Source organism: Garra rufa, chromosome 11 (genome assembly GCF_049309525.1).
Source record: "Garra rufa chromosome 11, GarRuf1.0, whole genome shotgun sequence".
Classification (NCBI taxonomy): domain Eukaryota; kingdom Metazoa; phylum Chordata; class Actinopteri; order Cypriniformes; family Cyprinidae; genus Garra; species Garra rufa.
In genome coordinates, this window is record NC_133371.1 from 42,225,366 (window position 1) to 42,244,206 (window position 18,841).

An 18,841-nucleotide genomic window follows, 5' to 3' on the forward strand; every position below is an offset into this window, starting at 1 on the left:
ACAGCCAAACCTTCAGACTAGAAACCACAGTCTAGCCAACGCTAGACTGACACATTCTTTTTAAGCTTTCAGAAGTATTGATTAGCCACAAGCAAATACATAGACACAGGCATCAAATGCCATTCAAAATACAGCTAAACCCAAAACAGGAATGCACAACATCTTATAATCAACCAAATCGATAGAATAGAATACAATTTTGGCTAACGTAATGTTCTGGCAAAGTTATGTACAAACATTCTTCTAGTAACGTTAATGGAACGTTTGTTCAAAGTCATCTGGTCTTAAATTATGTTTATAAAACGCACAAAAACATTATTTATACATCATTCACAATATATTTTTTGAGCATTTTGAATTTTTATGTTTAATTCCATTTTTTTGAGATTTTAAAATGTTTTTAAAAGTGCACAAAGTTACAGTAAAATTTTCGAATTTAAAAAATTTAAATTAGTTTTTTTTAATTTGTTTAATCAAAGCTGAATTTTCAGCATCATTACTCACGTCTAGAAATCATTCTAATATGCTGATTTACTGCTCAAGAAACAGTTCTGATTGTTATCAATGTTGAAAAGTTTTCTCATACATTTTTAGACAGTTCAAAAGAACAGCATTTTAAAATGTCATTGTTTATAAAATGTCACACTAAATGCTTTACTGTTAGTTTTGTTCAATTTAATGCATCCTTGCTAAATTAATGTATTTAAATTACTTTTTCTAAGTTTTAAAAAGTATTAAATGTGCAATTGTAGCGCATTTCAAATATTTCACGTATAGTTAAAAAAACTACTTGCAGATAATATAAGATTAATAAAAAAGGCCACTTTCATTGTTTCTTAACATAGTAGAAAGTCAAATAATGATATAAAATAGTCCAATGTAATAATGTAATGTAATGCAAAAAATCTTTTGCTATGCTTTAAAGCACTTATTTTGAGGTGTTGACTAACAAAGTGCATGCAAAATACATGATTTTAATTTTAACTGTAATGTGTTACTTGATTTAAATTGTAAATATATGTGGGTGAAAGACGTTAAGATATCCACATCAAAAGAAATTTACCAAGTCCACAGAAAGGAGAATAAAATATTTTTTGAGAATAATAAGTCAAATTTGGTTGAAATAGTGTTACATTGTCATTCAGTGTAACACAATATTTACATGCTTATTCTGACTTGTGCATTTTAAAATATTTAAAAGAATAAGGGAGCATATTAAATTTTATTGTGTTTTAAATGAGTAAATTATTCTTACTGACAAATGATAGTGGCAAATTTGGTGTGAACGTAATTTCTCTTTTAATATGTCATAAATTGATTTTTGTTGTAAATATGCCTGACAAGATTGTTACACTGAATGACATTTTAGTGGGTGTCTTCTGTAAATTAGGGAAAAATGTCCGACATTTATTTTTTGCTTAGAAAAAAAAAATGCAATTAAATTAAACAGAAAAAAATTAAATGTTTTTTTTGAAAAACAACAACAATTTAAAGCAGTATTACACTTATGCTTTTTCGTCTTTGACACATGTACTAAACTGCAACTATATCATTGTGTGGCATTATTAATTAATTAATTATTAACTAATTATTAACTAATATATTTGAATACATATATCTCATACATGTATCTTACCTTATTTTTGATCAATTTAATGCACCCTTGCTGAAGAAAAGAATTAATATTACTTTTAAAGTATTAAAAAGTAGGCTATTAAAGTATTACAAAACAACAACCTTATTGACCTTATTAAAGAATTCCATGTGAGCTTGTCTTGCAACTCCTGTCAGCATGTTTTGCCACTGACATGTGCCTACTACCACGTGTCACTTCCTGTTCTCACTCCGAACGTTCAACATCGTCGTCTTTCTACAAATCCCGGCCAGCCTGATGATGCTGACAAATATAGCCTGAGATTTTAATAGCCAGACACTTTCCATTTTCCTACCCTCATTTTCACTCCCTCTGTCTCTCTGTTCCTTCAAATGAACTGACCACCGTTTGCTTTCAGCTGCTAACAGCAAGTTGTGTTGCATATTCTGCATGTTTCAAGATACGTGCCAACCACGTGCTGCGGCCGGTGACCACCACAAGCCCTCTGTCACCAGGGGTGAGGAACGTTATGCAACATTTACAGTGTACAAAGAGGGACGCCGAATACAAACCTCACCAGACAATGGGTTTAAAAGGGAGTTTCTGCTCATAAAGCTGCACTGGGCTTTATTTTATGAGGCTTATGAACAAAATAAGAATCTACAAGTGTGATATACTGAGCAGATCAATAGCAAACAAAAAATGTGTTTAGGAAACCTGTGCGAAAACAGTCATTATTTTTATACGAAACCCATTAAGAGTGACCTTGCATTTGCTAATGGCTTTTAAAACACTGTTAAAGAAACTGCTGTGGTAAATGAAGTGTTTTGTTGCATGTTTGGAAGAGTCTCATGTTCCTGTTTTGGACCGTTTGCTATTGAAAGATGAGGTAACCGATACACAAACATGATTATGGGCCATGTGCATCATTCTGTGGTTTCTACTAAGAAAAACAGAGGAAAACCAATTATTCTCTGAGATGAAACATCTGCCTGTTCAAAATAAGGCCCTTGATGTCATGCCTAAATAACAGGTGCCAACCGCCGTTCTGCACAAATACCTACAAAATGGCTATTATCTGCCCCTATGCACAGGAGATTTGACTATTCATAACCACTATAGATACCGTAACGATAGCTGTTTTCGCCATTAAATACATGATGATGTCTCATAAGTATTAGAGTGTGTCTATATTTAGGTTTGTTTGTTGTTTACTTAGTGTTGAAGGAGGAGCTGTTGTGACACAAGATGACCAATTTTGATTGTTGACTTCAAACCAGGGAAGGTCAAAAATACATTGAAGCTTTTTAGGAGAACAATATTGTTTTATATTTAAGGGTCAATTTTTTATCCAACTGCTTTTTCAGTTAAAAATTGGTTTAAATGTTTAAAAAAACATGCCATGCATATGTAATATCTATTGTATATACTCACTTACCCTTTTCAAAAAAATTTAGTTATTTGTAATTTTTCTGTTATTCAAAGTGTCAAAATATCATGTGGTGCGAACTTTTGTTGTGGAAACATCTTTGAAACGACCTTATATTTATTCAGATTAATTTTCTGCACTAATTATCATGATTTCCAACGTGTTTTGTAATCTTATATAAAATTGCAAAGCATTTGCATTTATATTTCCATCATAATATACAAACAAACTTTGTCCGATGATTTCCACTTTATAAACTATCATGTGGTGCGACCGCCCGGCCATAACTTTTGTTGTGGAAACATCTTTGAAATGACCTTATATTTATTCAGATTAATTTTCTGCACTATTTAGCATGATTTCGGAACTGTTTTGTAATCTTGTATAAAATTGCAAAGCATTTCCATCATAATATACAAACAAACTTTGTCCGATAATTTCCATTTTATGACATATCATCTGGTGCGACCATCAAGAAACTACCATTTTGAGACCTTTATGTTGAAATCCATTCAAATATAGGACATTGCATCATATACCAATTTGCCAAGGACCTATTGAAGCATCAAGCAGATTTGCAACTCCATTTGGATATCACATGACCTAAAATACCGCAGTAAACATTAGGTTATTTCTACAAGTATTTCAACCAATTTTTTTTAGTTAAAATGGGTTTAAATGTCTAAAAAAAGATGCCATACATATGCAGTACCTCTCCCATGTATGTACTCTCTTTAACTTAAAAAAAAACTTTAGTTATTTGTAATTTTTCCGTTATTCAAAGTATGTCAAAATATCATGTGGTGCGACCGCCCGGCCATAACTTTTGTTGTGGAAACATCTTTGAAATTACCCTAAATGTATTCAGATTAATTTTCTGCACTATTTATCAAGATTTCCAACGTGTTTTGTAATTTTGAATAAAATTGCAAAGCATTTGCATTTATATTTCCATCATAATATACAAACTTTGTCAAATGATTTCAATTTTATGAAATATTATGTGGTGCGACCATCAAGAAACTACCATTTTGGGACTTTTATGTTGAAATCCATTCAAATATAGGACATTGCATCATATACCAATTTGCCAAGGACCTATTGAAGCATCAAGCAGTTTTCTAACTCTTTTAAATTTGAGGTCATACCACATTTGGATATCATGTGGTATGACCTCCAAAAAAAAACAAAAAAAAAACAACAACAATGAATATTATTTCTACAAGTATTTATTTTTATTATAAATTTCATAGTGACCTTTTGTGGGAAGCAAGCTTGTTTTGGTGTCCAATTTTGTGAAATATCATGTGGTGCGACCACTGCAGAGTGTTTTCCATTATAGATATATGTCCCAGATTGGCAGTTTTTGTGCTTTTATATTCAATTAATGGTTTATATACATAAAATACTTTATTTTAGTATAATTTTGAATATATTTGTATGCAATTTGGGTAATTGTAGACGGTTTATGTTTAATCTTCGTGAAATATGGTATATAATGTAAAAAAAAACATTTGTACATTTTTTAATGCTACGACCAATTCATCTAAATAAAAATAAAAAACTAAAATCGCATTTTAAAATTTTAATATGAATTTATGTGTACACAACATTCTTAATGTTTGAACAGTTACAAAAGATATTATTATTTTCGTTATTTTAAAATTGGTCTGTTGAAAATCCTTATACGTCCATGACCCTTAAATAGTTTTAAATATAAGCATATAAAACTATATTTTGCCAATATTATGCAACTAGTGCAAAATAATGGCACTTTAGTAGCATCAAAGCTTCTGTTCAGTACTTGTACTTCGGCTGTTTGTATTTTTCCATCAAGTGTTTATTTATTGTAGCAAACACAAGCTGGTGGTAGCCATGTCGATGCTGAGAATGTAAACCGACACAGTGAGAAAGAACGTCAGTGGTGTAGGATTGCACTCGTTTGATTGACAGACTGACATCACCACCTGTGAGGGAACAGACTCAGTGTTTGCTTGCAGATTATCAAAACGTTCAGAAAACATCTATCACTATCTATAATAGAATAAGAGAATGGGAAGGGAATGTAAAGAAACAAGGATGCTTGACTTGGCGAACAGCCTAATTAAGCACACAAAGAAGGAATCTCACCACCCTATAACATTGCTGAGATAATTCTGGCAAATAAATATTAATGAAATCCATATGTTAAGTGATTGCACATTGCCAACAACTGAGATTCTCACAGCATGATCTGCAAATAAGAGAGGAATGGTGTAACTGTAAAATGCAAACTGCCAAACCTTGTGAAAAACAATGTGCACTTTACATTTAAAAAAGTGTATTTGGGTCAAAGGCGTTAAGATGTCCATGTCAAAAGAAATTTACAAAAGTGATTTTATGTCCATAAAAAGCACATCAAATGTAAGTAAAGTGTCTACTTTTAAGTTTTTGGAGAATAAAAAGTCAAAATTTGGTTGAAATAATGTTACATTGCCATTCAGTGAAACACAATATGTATTTAAAAATTCAAATAGCATGCTTATTTGGACTTTAAAAATGAAGAATTGAAGAAAAAATTGAATGAATAATTGCAATTAATTAGTATTTTGGGTAAAAGTATATTATCTTTTAATATGTCATAAATTGATTTTTGTTGTAAATATGATTGATAAGGTCGTTACACTGAATGACATTTTAGTTGGTCTTCTGTAAATTAGGGAAAAATATATGATTTTTTTTTTTGCTTAGAAAAACAAAAACAAAAATGCAATTCAATTAAACAGAAAACTTTTTTGTATTTTTTTGGAAAAACAACAACAATTTAAAGCAGTATTACACTTATTGTTTTTATGCTTAAACCCTTTTTCGTCTTTGACCAGTTTCTTAACATAGCAAAAAAATCTACTTTGTAATAATATAAAAGTTGTAAAAGTTTTACTTTTAATTACATTAAAATTTTGTTTACCATAATGTAATTTATAATATTTAATTTTTATATTTTAAAATTTATTTTTATTTTCTACTTAAAAACATTTAACGTTTTACTTTTAGTTTCACTGCAATTATTTACTAAATTTACTAGCAATTTCTGAGTGAAAATGATCATTTTTGTGAATAGAAGTGATTATGAAAATACATGTAGATGTACTTTTAAAAAGTCAATCCTAAATTTGCTGCTATATAAATTTCAAAATATGTTACATTTTATTTTAAATGCAAATAGCATGCAACAAAGTGTCTGAAAACAGCACATTCCTTTAAAGTATATGGCCTTTTCGTAATAAGTACTCTTTGTTATTTCTTTTTCACAATGCAATGCCTATTGGACAACGAGAGGACACGGGGGGAACCGGAGGGCGATGAGCTCATTTTAACAGGTTGGAAATTAAATACCAGGAAAATGCTTCCTTGATGTGGAACAATTCCAGTTCCTGAGGGGGTATTTCCACCTTTACTTTTGTATTAGCAGGAATGTTAAATGCACCCATATGCCAGCACCAAAGTTGAGTTTGAGGCACTTCTGATGGAATATATAAACATATTATAATTTTTATTTGTTAACAAAAGAATCTCGTCAAAATTCTTCAAAGGAAGCCAAATGTCTAGAATAAGCAAGGTCATAACCTTTGCCTTTAGATGAATTGGTCACCCAAATCCACTGGCTGTGTCTTGCTCTCCAAACCCATAATTATCCTTCACTACAAGAATGTCGTATTACCGACGCTGCCCTGTGCTAATTAATGGATGCCGGCCTTTGCGGAGGGTGCAGGCTGGGTCATGTGGCAGTGCATCTGATGGAGAGGGGACTCCCTGTCACATGTTCGCCTATGCCCTCTTATAACACCCTGAACCCAAGTGCTGTATCATCACATCCTGAATAGTAACGTTTTCCCTTTGTGTTGGTCTTTGTGGTCACAGCTAGTGTAAAAACTAACATTCCTGTAGCTCAACATGGTGCTAGTGATGCCAAGATGCTGGCTTTAGTTTCAAGCGAAACAAACATAGTAAAATACACACTTTAAAAATGACTCACAATGGTTTTCAATGTGCTAGTGATTCTGATTCAGTAGTCAAATCTTTGTCAAGAATTTGCTGAACTGGTTCACAAAACAACGGAATGATGTTCAAAATAGACTGAATCAGTTCTAGTCAACAACCCACTGACTCATTAAACTGAGAATAATCAACAACCTATATAGTCCTTAAACCAATAATGATTCATTCACAAATCAGGCTAAATCAGGCTAAATCAGGCTAAATCGCTCAAAGCAGTTCCCAGATAAAAAAAACCACTGACTCATTGAACCAAAAATGATTTGGTCACAAACCAGACTGAATCACTCAGAGCAGTTTTCGAAGATAACAATTAATTGACTCATTGGACCAAGAATGATTCATTCACAAATCATCATTCATTCAGAGCAGTTTTTGTATCAATATCTCATTGACTCCTTGGACCAAGAATGATTAATTCACAAACTGAATGATTGGTTAAAAAATCAGACTGATTTGGTCAGAAATCGTTCTCAAATCAACAACTCACTTGCTCATTTAGGCAAGAATGATTCTTTTACAAATCAGACTGAACTGCTCATAGCAGTTTTTAAATCAAGATTCCACTGACTCAATGAACCAAGAGCGATTCTTTCTCAAGCTAAACTGAATCACTCAGAGCAGTTCTTGAATCACCATCCCATGGACCATGATTTGTTCATCAATTAGACTAAATTGCTCATAACAGTTTTTCAAATCAATATTCCACTGGCTCACTGAACCAAGAATGATTCTTTCACAAATCAAACTAAATCACTGATAGTAGTTTTGAATCAACATTTCAATGACTACATGAACCAAGAATGATTCCTTCACAAACCAAACTAAAGTTTTTGAATCAACAACCCACTAAATTGTTGTACCAAGAATGATGTGTTCACAAACCAAACTGAATCACTCAGAGCAGTTCTCAAATCAACAACCCACTGACTCTTTGGACCAAGAATGATTAGTTCACAAACCAAACTGAATCACTCAGAGCAGTTCTTGAATCAACAACCCACTGACTCTTTGGACCAAGAATGATTAGTTCACAAACCAAACTGAATCACTCAGAGCAGTTCTTGAATCAACAACCCACTGACTCCTTGGACCAAGAATGATTCGTTCACAAACCAAACTGAATCTCATAGCGGTTCTCGAATCAACAACCCACTGACTCTTTGGACCAAGAATGATTCGTTCACAAACCAAACTGAATCACTCAGAGCAGTTCTTGAATCAACAGCCCACTGACTCCTTGGACCAAGAATGATTCATTCACAAACCAAACTGAATCTCAGAGCGGTTCTTGAATCAACAGCCCACTGAATTGTTGTACCAAGAATGATGTGTTCACAAACCAAACTGAATCACTCAGAGTGGTTCTTCAATCAACAACTCACTGGCTCAGTGAACTTCAAGAATAATTCTTTCATAAACCAAACTGAATTGTTTAGTGCTGTTCTCAAATGAACAACCCACTGGGTTAAATCAACAACCCAAGGACCATGTTTTTTTTTTACAAATCAGATTGAATCGCTCAGTGCAGTTCTATAATCAATAGCCCACTGACTCGCTGTACCAAGAATGATTTGTTCACAAACCAAACTGAATCACTCAGAGTGGTTCTCAAATCAAAATCCCACTGACTCACTGAACCAAGAACGGTTCGTTCACAAACCAAACTGAATCACTCAGAGCAGTTCTCACATTTGGGCAAATGTAAAAGCCATAAAAGAATCACTGAATCATTATTTAAACCTAATGTCTTGACCTTTATATCAAAAGACTTGCAAATAGTGTCATAGATCAGCAATTTCCCCATTTCTCAATTCACAGAAATATCATAATGAACATTTTATGTTCAGTCACAAAACTCCATGTATCACAGTACTGGAGTCAGCAGAAGCCACAGGCACACAGAGCAAATCCCTGCCTATCTGAGGTCAGAGCGGTCGGCGTGCCAGCAGCACCCAAACCGCGCAGAGGTCAACACGGACGCGCCAGCCAACGCAGGTAGATGTCTGCACGCGAGGGAGGGAAAAGTCTACAGTAAATTTGGTTTGTTTCTGGTGAAACGGTCCACCAAAACAAATAATAAAGCTTTAATTAAACCATTGATTCCTGCATCCAGCCGTGGAGGGTTTGGACTTTGCCCAGGCGTTTGCTTCATAATTTCAGAGGAGCGTGCCCAATGTCAGAGCGCAATGGCTCCTGCCAACCAAACTCCCACTTCAAAACTCGCTCCAGTACGGGTCAAGCAGAGAGCATGGGTAATTACAGATAACAGACCTAGCAAGACCTCTCGGGCAGAACTGGTTCTTGTTTGGACAGCAGAGTCACACTAACAGAATCTCGATGGTCAGATGTACTCTATCAAAACAGAACTATGCAAGCATGTGAAAAATGCACAGACAGCTATGCCAACATATGAACATAAGTCTCGTCAATTGGAAACATTCTGCCACAGTCTGGCACTTGTGCAGATTAATTTGTCTGACCAGAATGATGAATTCTCAAATGGGAATCAAACTGGATAAAGGTGAAATTGCTTTGTAAATGCATTTATACCACCTTTAAGAAGAATCAAACAGTCTGAATCACACTTCCTAATAAACACTACAGACAAAAAAGGCTAATAACTTGGTGAAATCATCAATTCTAAACACACATGCAACTTTAACGGCTTTTAATTAAACCAAGTATTTTACATATTCTGCCTAATGCCTTTTTGGAAACAGTAGGGTGGGTCAGAATTAAAGGCGGATTAAAAGCTAAGTTAAAAAGCGTGTATGTGTAAAACGGTGCAGACTTCATACTGATGAGTCAAAAATTTTAAATCAGATGTGCCAAATATATTACTACGTCAGAGTGAGTCTGCTGGCCCGTCCCATGTCAGACATTGCCAGTATTAGAGTCATGAATTTAATCACACTGCTTTATAAAGCATTTGTATGGCTTATAATGCTGAACACAGTAATAATAGTGCACACTTATTTAAAACGTGAGCATAAAACATGTTTAGGCAGTTTGTAAGCGCCTGAACTAAAAAAAAAAATTCAAACTACAAAGACGTGGCAATTACATCCTGCTTTATAATAGTCCAGGCTGTGCGCCAATGCAGCATATCGTTATAATATTCATGGAGGGTTTACAAAAGATGTTAATTATAACAACTAGGGAGGTGCCTTGTACTTAAAGATGTTTAAATAGGAATTTTGAGATGTTTCCAACATGCTCTGGTGCCTACAGGCTGACACATAGGCTATATGTTGTACTATGTTTTACAACACAGCATTTTTGTTTATAGTGCAGACTATAAATTATGCATGCAGCACAAACATGTGTTTCCAGCTGGTATAAACCGCAGCTGGCGCAGTGCGTGCCAAAGTCTGGAGCTAGAATGTGTGTGTGTTTGTGTGTGAAGCTGCCCAGTGGGCGACACATCATGATGAGCCGTATTTAAACACGCTCGCCGCTTTCTGCTAGTTAACTGAGTTCACTGGAAAAGAGCAGAGCAATCTCTGATCCCTGAATGATTTAAAGAGCTGAAGTGGATGACACCATGACAGGAGGTAATTGACAGCAATATATAATTGTATTAAGCTTTGTTTCGTAAAACCAATAAGTGCTGTTCCTCATTCTACTCTCATATATCAGGTTTGTGGAAAGGTACGAGATAATAAATGCTGCTGGTAAGTTCACAACATGCAGTAAAATACAATGTACCAATGGCAATGTCATTTTGGTGCATAATGCAATTATAAAACGTACTTGGTTTCAAAAATTGTTTATGCATTTGTAAATGTAATCTTATGTAAGTATAACACTACATAATGAATATATACATAATACATAATACTTAACAGATCAGTGATTCCCTTTAGAACAATGTACCATGGTAATCACAGACCAAAGTGACTACAGTAGTCTTATTTTCGGCACTTACAATAGCTTTAAGAATATTTATCATTATTTAGTTCACCTCTTTGTGACATTAGTGGTTAAAACGTTATTTTAGAAATCAATAAATGAAAAAATCAATATAATTTTGTCAAAAATAATGCTACATGTACATTCAAATATGCATATATGTCATTAATAAAATAGATGAATCAACACTGAATCATCAGTTTATCATTATAGTGTAATTATATAACGTTTGTTAACGTTATTGATAAAAATCACTAATTTCAAGACCTCTTGAAATAGTATTTAATGCGTCTATAAAGAAGATATCATAATCAAAAGTAATAACTTTAATAATTATTGTTTGAATATCGAACTTATCTTTATGAAAACTTCATCAAAAGCCATTAATATTCAGACCTCGAAAATATATAACAGTTTTACAGCCCTTGAAGTGAATGAAAGCTTCAGACAGAGTGCGGCAAGAATAAACTGAAACACCAACGAACTCAAAACATTTCTTTTGTTTCCAGTGAGGAACGTTCTTATCGCAAACTCTAATATATTGAAGTACAGTACATCCACATTCATCTGAGTACGCAGTATACACAACAGGACACACAATAAGTTAACGTTACTGAAAATTTACCGGCAGAAATGCCGCATCCGCATTGCAACTGTCACCATTTGTAACAAAAACTCTTTTAACATAGTGAATAAAGTTAGTTTTTTTCCTTACCTGTTTTACTGTGAAATCATAAGTGTCCTATAATCATCATACGCCAGATATGTGATGTATAATTACACAAAGAGAGGGAGAGAGAAGCAGAACCGCAGAGATGAGCAGAGCGATCCAACATTTGAACCGACTCACAGAGAACAGAGAGAAACACGTCACAGCGCGTGTAATATGAGCTTCCCCTCCCACTCACTCACGCGTGCATGCGCGCGCGCTCTCTCTCTCTGACTCTCTCTAAATTTTGTTCCAGCGAAGCCTTACCGCATTGCCAAAACAGTGTCAAGTGATATTACAGCCTACAAAAGAAAAGAGAAACTGAATTAATCTGAATATCTAACCGTATTAGCTGCATACAGTGGACATGAAAAATCTTTGAATACAATTTAAACACTTAAAAGGCGTTTAAAAGAGGAGTTCACTTCAAAAACAAAATGTTACAGATAATTTACTCACCCCTTTGTCTTCTAGTAGACTTCTATGGTGCCTCAGAGTTTGAACTTCCAAAATGCAGTTTAAATGCAGCTTCAAAGGGCTCTAAACAATCCCAGCCGAGGAAGAAAGGTCTTATTTAGTGAAACAATCGGTTATTTTGTACAATTTATATACTTTTTAACCTCAAATGCTCGTCATGTCTAGCTCTGCGTCAACTCTGTGTATTCTGGTTCAAGACAGTTAGGGTAGGTCGAAAAACTTCCATCTTATTTTCTCCTCAAACTTTAAAATCGTCAGACATCGCTGCAGAAGTACTGACCGAAATGTGGTGTTTACAAAGTGACGAGAAAATCAAAAGGGCCCTATACAACCCCAGCCGAGAAAGAAAGGTCTTATCTAGTGAAACGATTGGTTATTTTCTAAAGAATAAAAACATTGACAGTTTATATACTTTTTAACCTCAAATGCTTCTCTTGTTTGGCTTTGCGTAAACTCTATGACAGTTAGGGTATGACGAAAAACTCCTCCCTCTCATTTTCTTCACTAACTTCAAAATCGTCCTACATTGCTGTTTTACCTTATTTTGTGAAGGGCGTTTGATTTTCTCTTTGCATGTTTACTCTGCAGCGATGACTGACGATTTTGAAATTTGAGGAGAAAATAAGATGGAAGTTTTTCGACATACCCTAACTGTCTTGAACCAGAATACACAGAGTTGACGCAGAGCTAGACATGACGAGCATTTGAGGTTAAAAAGTAAATAAATTGTACAAAATAACCGATTGTTTCACTAAATAAGACCTTTCTTCGTCGGATGGGATTGTTTAGAGCCCTTTGAAGCTGCATTTAAACTGCATTTTGGAAGTTCAAACTCGGGGCAACATATACCAGTATATGGGGAGAAATCCTGAAATGTTTTCAGATCAGAGCTCATTAGCATTTAAAGAAACATGCAACAGAATAGCTCACTCTAAAAATGGCTGATTTTGACACGGTAAAAAGAGTGTTACACTACCATTGAGTAATTTTAACCAAAGTATGTTATAGACTTCTCATTAAGACCCTAAAGATTCAAATCAACTTGGGGAAAATGGGCATCCGATGACCCCTTTAAAGAAATAGATCATCAAAACCTTTCATCAAAGCTGTCCTAAAACCAAAACAACACCCACTCTTGTTTTAGAACAACTTTGATTAACTTTTTTGATCCATTTCAAATGTTGACTACTGTAGATGAGTTTGTTTCTTCATCAGATTTAAAGAAATTGAGCATTCCATCACTTGCTCACCAATAGATCCTCTGCAGTGAATGGGTGCCGTCAGAATTGGAGTCCAAACAGCTGATAAAAACATCACAAGCAATCCACACCACTCCAGTCCATCAATTAATGTCCTTTTAATCAGCTGCTTGAACCTAATTCACTGCAGTGTTCTGATGAACAGCTAAATAAATTCATTTACAATTTTTATTGAACTACAGTATATAAGACACTTGAGTTGATAATGAAATGACATTCGTTTAGCATGTTCCCCAAGTAAAATAAAACAGAAACAGAGGAAACTCTCTCTTTTTTCTCTGACATGTGGGACAAATATAAAGCAAACATTTCACCTTCTGTTTCAATTAAACAGTTGCTCTGTTCTTTCGGTTTTGCATATTACTGTCTCTCCAGTTCTGCACAGAATGCACTCATGCAGCATAAACACTTGCCAGGGCAGTTTAACACAATCTCACACTATTGTCATTCCAGGTGCATTTCAACAGTAAAGCCTAGCAAAAAAACAAAACAAAAAACAAGCAAGTTAATCACTGGATTCTGAATTAATCATTTCACTCTGAATGAATCTCAATAAAGCAGATGGTTGAAATCATGCCCACCCAAACTGTACTTACAGATGAGAGTAGCCTGCACTAAATTAAAGATCTAAACATTAAAGTCTGGAACGAGACTATAAAGTACAAGCAAATTCACCTGCCTTTAACATGTAATTGCACAGTTGATTAAATGAACACATGATTTGTAATAGCTTTCAGATTCAAACATCTCAACCAACTGAACAGCCGCAGATGAAAGTGTATTCTAACTTTCTAAACACTTTCGATTTTTGAAAAGCACCAGTTTTGTTTAGCATACTGTAATAACACTAAAAATATAACTGTAGTAAATCATAACAGATTTTTTTTTTTTTTTGGTGCATGATTTCATTCTTATCCAGTCCAGATGGCCCTAATTGTGTTCCTCCTCCTTACTGGTACAAGATGCACATGTTTATTCAACGTTTTTTGTTTTTGGCTTAATTGGTGTTAAGTCTTTAATTAAATGAGCGCTCCTGCATCATTCTTTGGCTTCTTATACACCAACTGCACTGAATCACACATCAGAATAAAATAAAAGCAGATCTCTCACACAAACCATGAACTGCGGGGTCAGGCGATGAACATTCATTGCGTGACATTATAAAGCTTTCTTTGTGCCCTTGCACAACAAGTTCGCTGTGAGATGACGTGAATTGGTCTTGTGTATTTCATTCAGTTTGAATCAACTTTGGACAGTCATTCAGAACCATGTGCTGCTGACACACCAGCCACACAAGCACTGCATGTTTTTGTTTTTTTTGTTAAGGCAAAAACGCTGTTTTTTCATGCACCTAGTTTGAGATTTTGGGCTTTTTGGTTTTTTCATAAAGTGTTTTTTTCAGACTAGTGGAAAGAAAACACCCAAAAGACACTGTTAAGTGTTTCTTTTATAGCACTTTATCTGTTTGTGTCAATAGATTTCAATTACAATGCATATTTTTAAAGTCCATTGTTTCTAAATGAGTTCTTTTCTTCTACACTGAGCCATAAATCTCAACTACAGTTGCACTTACACACACCAAACTTTACTTTTTTTAATCCTGTGTATATCCTGAAGGTTTTTACTGAGGGATTTGTTCATATATGATTTGCTTGATTTAATTCAACATTTTATTCTTCCAAAATTGGTAAAAAATATAGATTTTTTTGGAATTATGGCGTGACGAAATGAGACTCTAATGCCAAAAAAAAAAAAAAAAAGTTTGAAACTGACTTCATCCAGTGTTTAAATTTTTGTATTAGAAATGTATGAATATTAGCATATTTAAACCTAACATTTTTGAAAACTTAATTCAAAAAATGTTTGCAATGATCAATGTAATCAATCAACTGGGTAAGTGAGGTGATAACTATTAGTTCATTTTTTTTTACCCTATTCACCAGTGTCTCGTCTTAAATTAATACTTTCATTTATCAAATGAAATACTGTTTGTTTTCAACTTTTCAACAATTCTTAAGCAGCATTAGAATGACTTCTGAAGGATCATGTAACACTGAAGACTGAATTAATGATGCTGAAATTCAGCTTTGTATCTCAGGAATAAATTCTATTTAAAAAAAATATTCAAATAGAAACTAGTTATTTTAAATTCCAATAATATTTAAAGTTGTATTTACGGTTTCAAGTTTATTACTTTTTGTTTAGCGTAACACATTTTTTAAAAACATAAGCGTCCTTCCCCTCCTTAACCCTTGTGCGACCTTATGGACAATTTTGTCCATTTCAGTTTTGTTTTTTGTTATAAGTGTGTCTGTGTTAATGCATAAATCTTGGCTCGGGTGTGTATTTTTATTGAAATTTTAATATTTCACCCTCATTTCCTTCAAAAAATTAATTTTACCCTCCGTACAAAAACTACTCACACTCAGGATCTAAAGGACAAATAAGTCCACATAGAAACCCATTAAAACTGCAATTTTTTAACCCAGGACCATTTGACTATAAAATGATGCAATATTTGCTAATAGGCATTCATTCTATCGGCAAGGCTTCAAATTTTTTATTTTTACCATTTTTTACTAGATTGTGCCATTTCTTTCAAATTTGGCATATAAAAGAAATACTCGCTTTTTAGTGTTTTCTGCTTATGCATATTATATGCATAATGCAGCTATAATTGTGTGGGTATGTTGGTAAGGATGTCTAAGTGCGGTTTGCATGTGTTTACTGAAAATTTTATGGACGTAATTAGTTTGAAAGAAATGATATTGTACTGGCAATCAAAAATCCCACTCCATGTATATGAGTCCCACCCTTGGCAGGGTCATAGGGCCATTTCAAAAGGTCAAAGAAGGTTAATGAGCTTTGAGGATTTTTCTTTTTCACCCAAACACACATCTTAATCCTTGATTGCACTTTTTTTATTTGTTATTGTTTTTGCACAGAGATAAAAGGTGAGCTTGAATTTGATGTAGAAGTTCAGACGCCCCTAAACACATTGTTTTTGTTTTGACCACAAGAAAACGCTGATTGTGTAGTCTGGTAGATTTTGTTCAAAGTTTGAGTGTTTGCACAGCCAAACAGGTGTTTGCAAAGCAAAACCTATACATATTTGGTGCTTGACGTCTTGGTCATTTCATTGCTTGCAAGATGAAGAGACGTTACTCAGCAGAGGAAGCTCTGGAGATAGTGTTGCCCGCTGACAGTCAGCATTATGTAAAGAAACCAGCTTTTAAAGCATTGCAATTCTGAAAATGAATGAATGTTCGGTAATTATGAATAGAAGAGATGCTGATAAAAAACAACAGTGAAAGTAGAAAAAAATATTAATATATAACATTTCTATGACAGATTTTTGACATGGACATTTTTGTCCATTATGGGCCTAAGTGTTAGTTTTTTAAAAAAAATCTGACACTACATAAAAAAATATAAATGCCTCAAAATTAATGTTGTTGTTCTTCATTGACACACCCAAGAAGCTAATAAGCAAAGAAAAAAAATCTGCTCATCATTTAGTATATGGAAATTAACTACTATTTTTCAGTTTTTCATAAAAAAACACCTGTGGCATTATGTAAACAAACCAGCATTTAAAGGGTTAAAATTCTGAAAATTAATGAATGTTTGGTATCTATGGATAGAACAGATGCTGGTTAAAAAATCAACATCAGTCAAAGTGGAAAAAATATATTAATAAATTATATTTTTATGGCAGTTTTTGGACGTGGACATTTTTGTCCATTTTGCACCTATGTCTAACTTTTTTTTTTTTGAACGCACAAGGGTTAAAATTCCTTGGGCTTGTTGTGACCAAATCCTGCAGGTTAAATTGACAACTGTTTTTATAAAAAGTTATTTTAATCTGAAACTACATGATGATTCACATGAAATCACGTTTTACACCTATTAACCGCACGCCGGAGGAAACGATTAATAAAAACAATGAATACAACTATTAAGTGTGAATCATCAGCTTTTGATAAATCGCAAACGGATTTTTGCACTTAAAACAAACAATATAGTGGTGTAAAATGATCTTATGTCATATTTAGCTGTGTCCTACATTTTGTAAGCAAGCCACATTTTATAAAATGATTATGATATCCAGAAGTTACATTTTTTACATTATTATTTAAAATCACATTTTTCAAAACCCTATTCAGACACATCTCTTCACATTTCTTTATCTCACTTCATTGCTTTAAAAATGGACCTTTTTAAAAGAGTCTGAAGTCTGCGGCAGCAATATTTGAAAACAAATTCCCAAACTTCCTGGCATCGGCAGTGACTCATTTGTCTGCGATGAGTCTGACGGGTTAGATCATGTGTGAACATGTTAGTAAATGAATTGACGAAGCCTCTGGATTCTGGCATCAGTGAATGTTTAATTACAAAGAAACCCACAGTGACAAAAGAGGACAACGCTGTGAAATAAGCATGACGACTGTTACAGGGCCCGCAGACGCGGAGCGGCTTCTCTTCTCATCTTTTAAAATACTGTAATAGTTTTAATTTAAAGGAGACGGCACATGCCTAACGAAGAAAAAAAATAGACAAAATACTTATAAAAATATGCCATTAGATTCATATGAACAATCGTGGACTGTGAGAGCACTATGTACAGAGAAAGGCAATATATACCGATATTTACAATAAACATTGATGTCTTTCACTAGAAAGGGCTGCACTTACAACAGTAAGACTCGACTTAGGACTATCATCACTGATCGATTTAGATATTTGATTAAAAAGCAAAAAATGCAGACTTAATGAAAACAAGATCCTGTTCGTATCTATCTGCGAGTTCTTGGCACTAGTGTTCACAACTCGACACTTCTCAAATATTCCTGCGAATTTCCACACCTGATTCGCTCTGGGAAAAGTCTGACTTCACATCCTTCAGGTGAGCGAGAATCTGGGTGTGTTTGTGACTGACGCGGTTCTTTCCAGACAAAGTGAGGCAGCTGAAATTGCTCATTTAACAGGAAGTGGCAGGCAGAGCGCTGGAGCAGTTAATTGTCTCTCATAAGCGGCCACATGCAGCTGTAGGGCTGTAACCCGTCTGACTTCATTCTACGTGTCGGAAATCTACACAGATACACTCACAAACAAGCACAGAGTTTATATCTCCATTTCAAACTCAAATGCATGTCAAATCGCAGATGCAGTCTTCAGCAAACATCAGTTAGGAAACAACACAATTCCTTTTCCTGAATTATCACGGTGATGAAAATGACCACTCAAATGATACAGCTGTTCATCGGTGAATTTCACCAATCCTGTCAAATTATATTTCACCCCAAAATTAAAAGAAATTTGCATAATTTAATTTTATTAGATTTTTTTTGTTTAACATTTAGTTTTTAAATTTTTTCATGAGAATTAAATCACATTTTCCCCAAATTCCAATTACCATAATG

At 34.1% G+C, this 18,841-nt stretch overlaps 1 protein-coding gene across 1 annotated transcript in view; it reads right to left on the minus strand.

Annotated features, from left to right (window-relative positions):
- Positions 1 to 11,815, minus strand: part of LOC141346227 (tumor necrosis factor receptor superfamily member 19L-like) — a 31,423-nt gene extending 19,608 nt beyond the window's left edge. The window contains exon 1 of the mRNA XM_073851128.1: positions 11,689 to 11,815. The gene's annotated coding sequence lies outside the window, so the exon portion shown is untranslated. The remainder of the gene's footprint in view (positions 1 to 11,688) is intronic.
- Between the last annotated feature and the right edge of the window lie 7,026 nt (positions 11,816 to 18,841).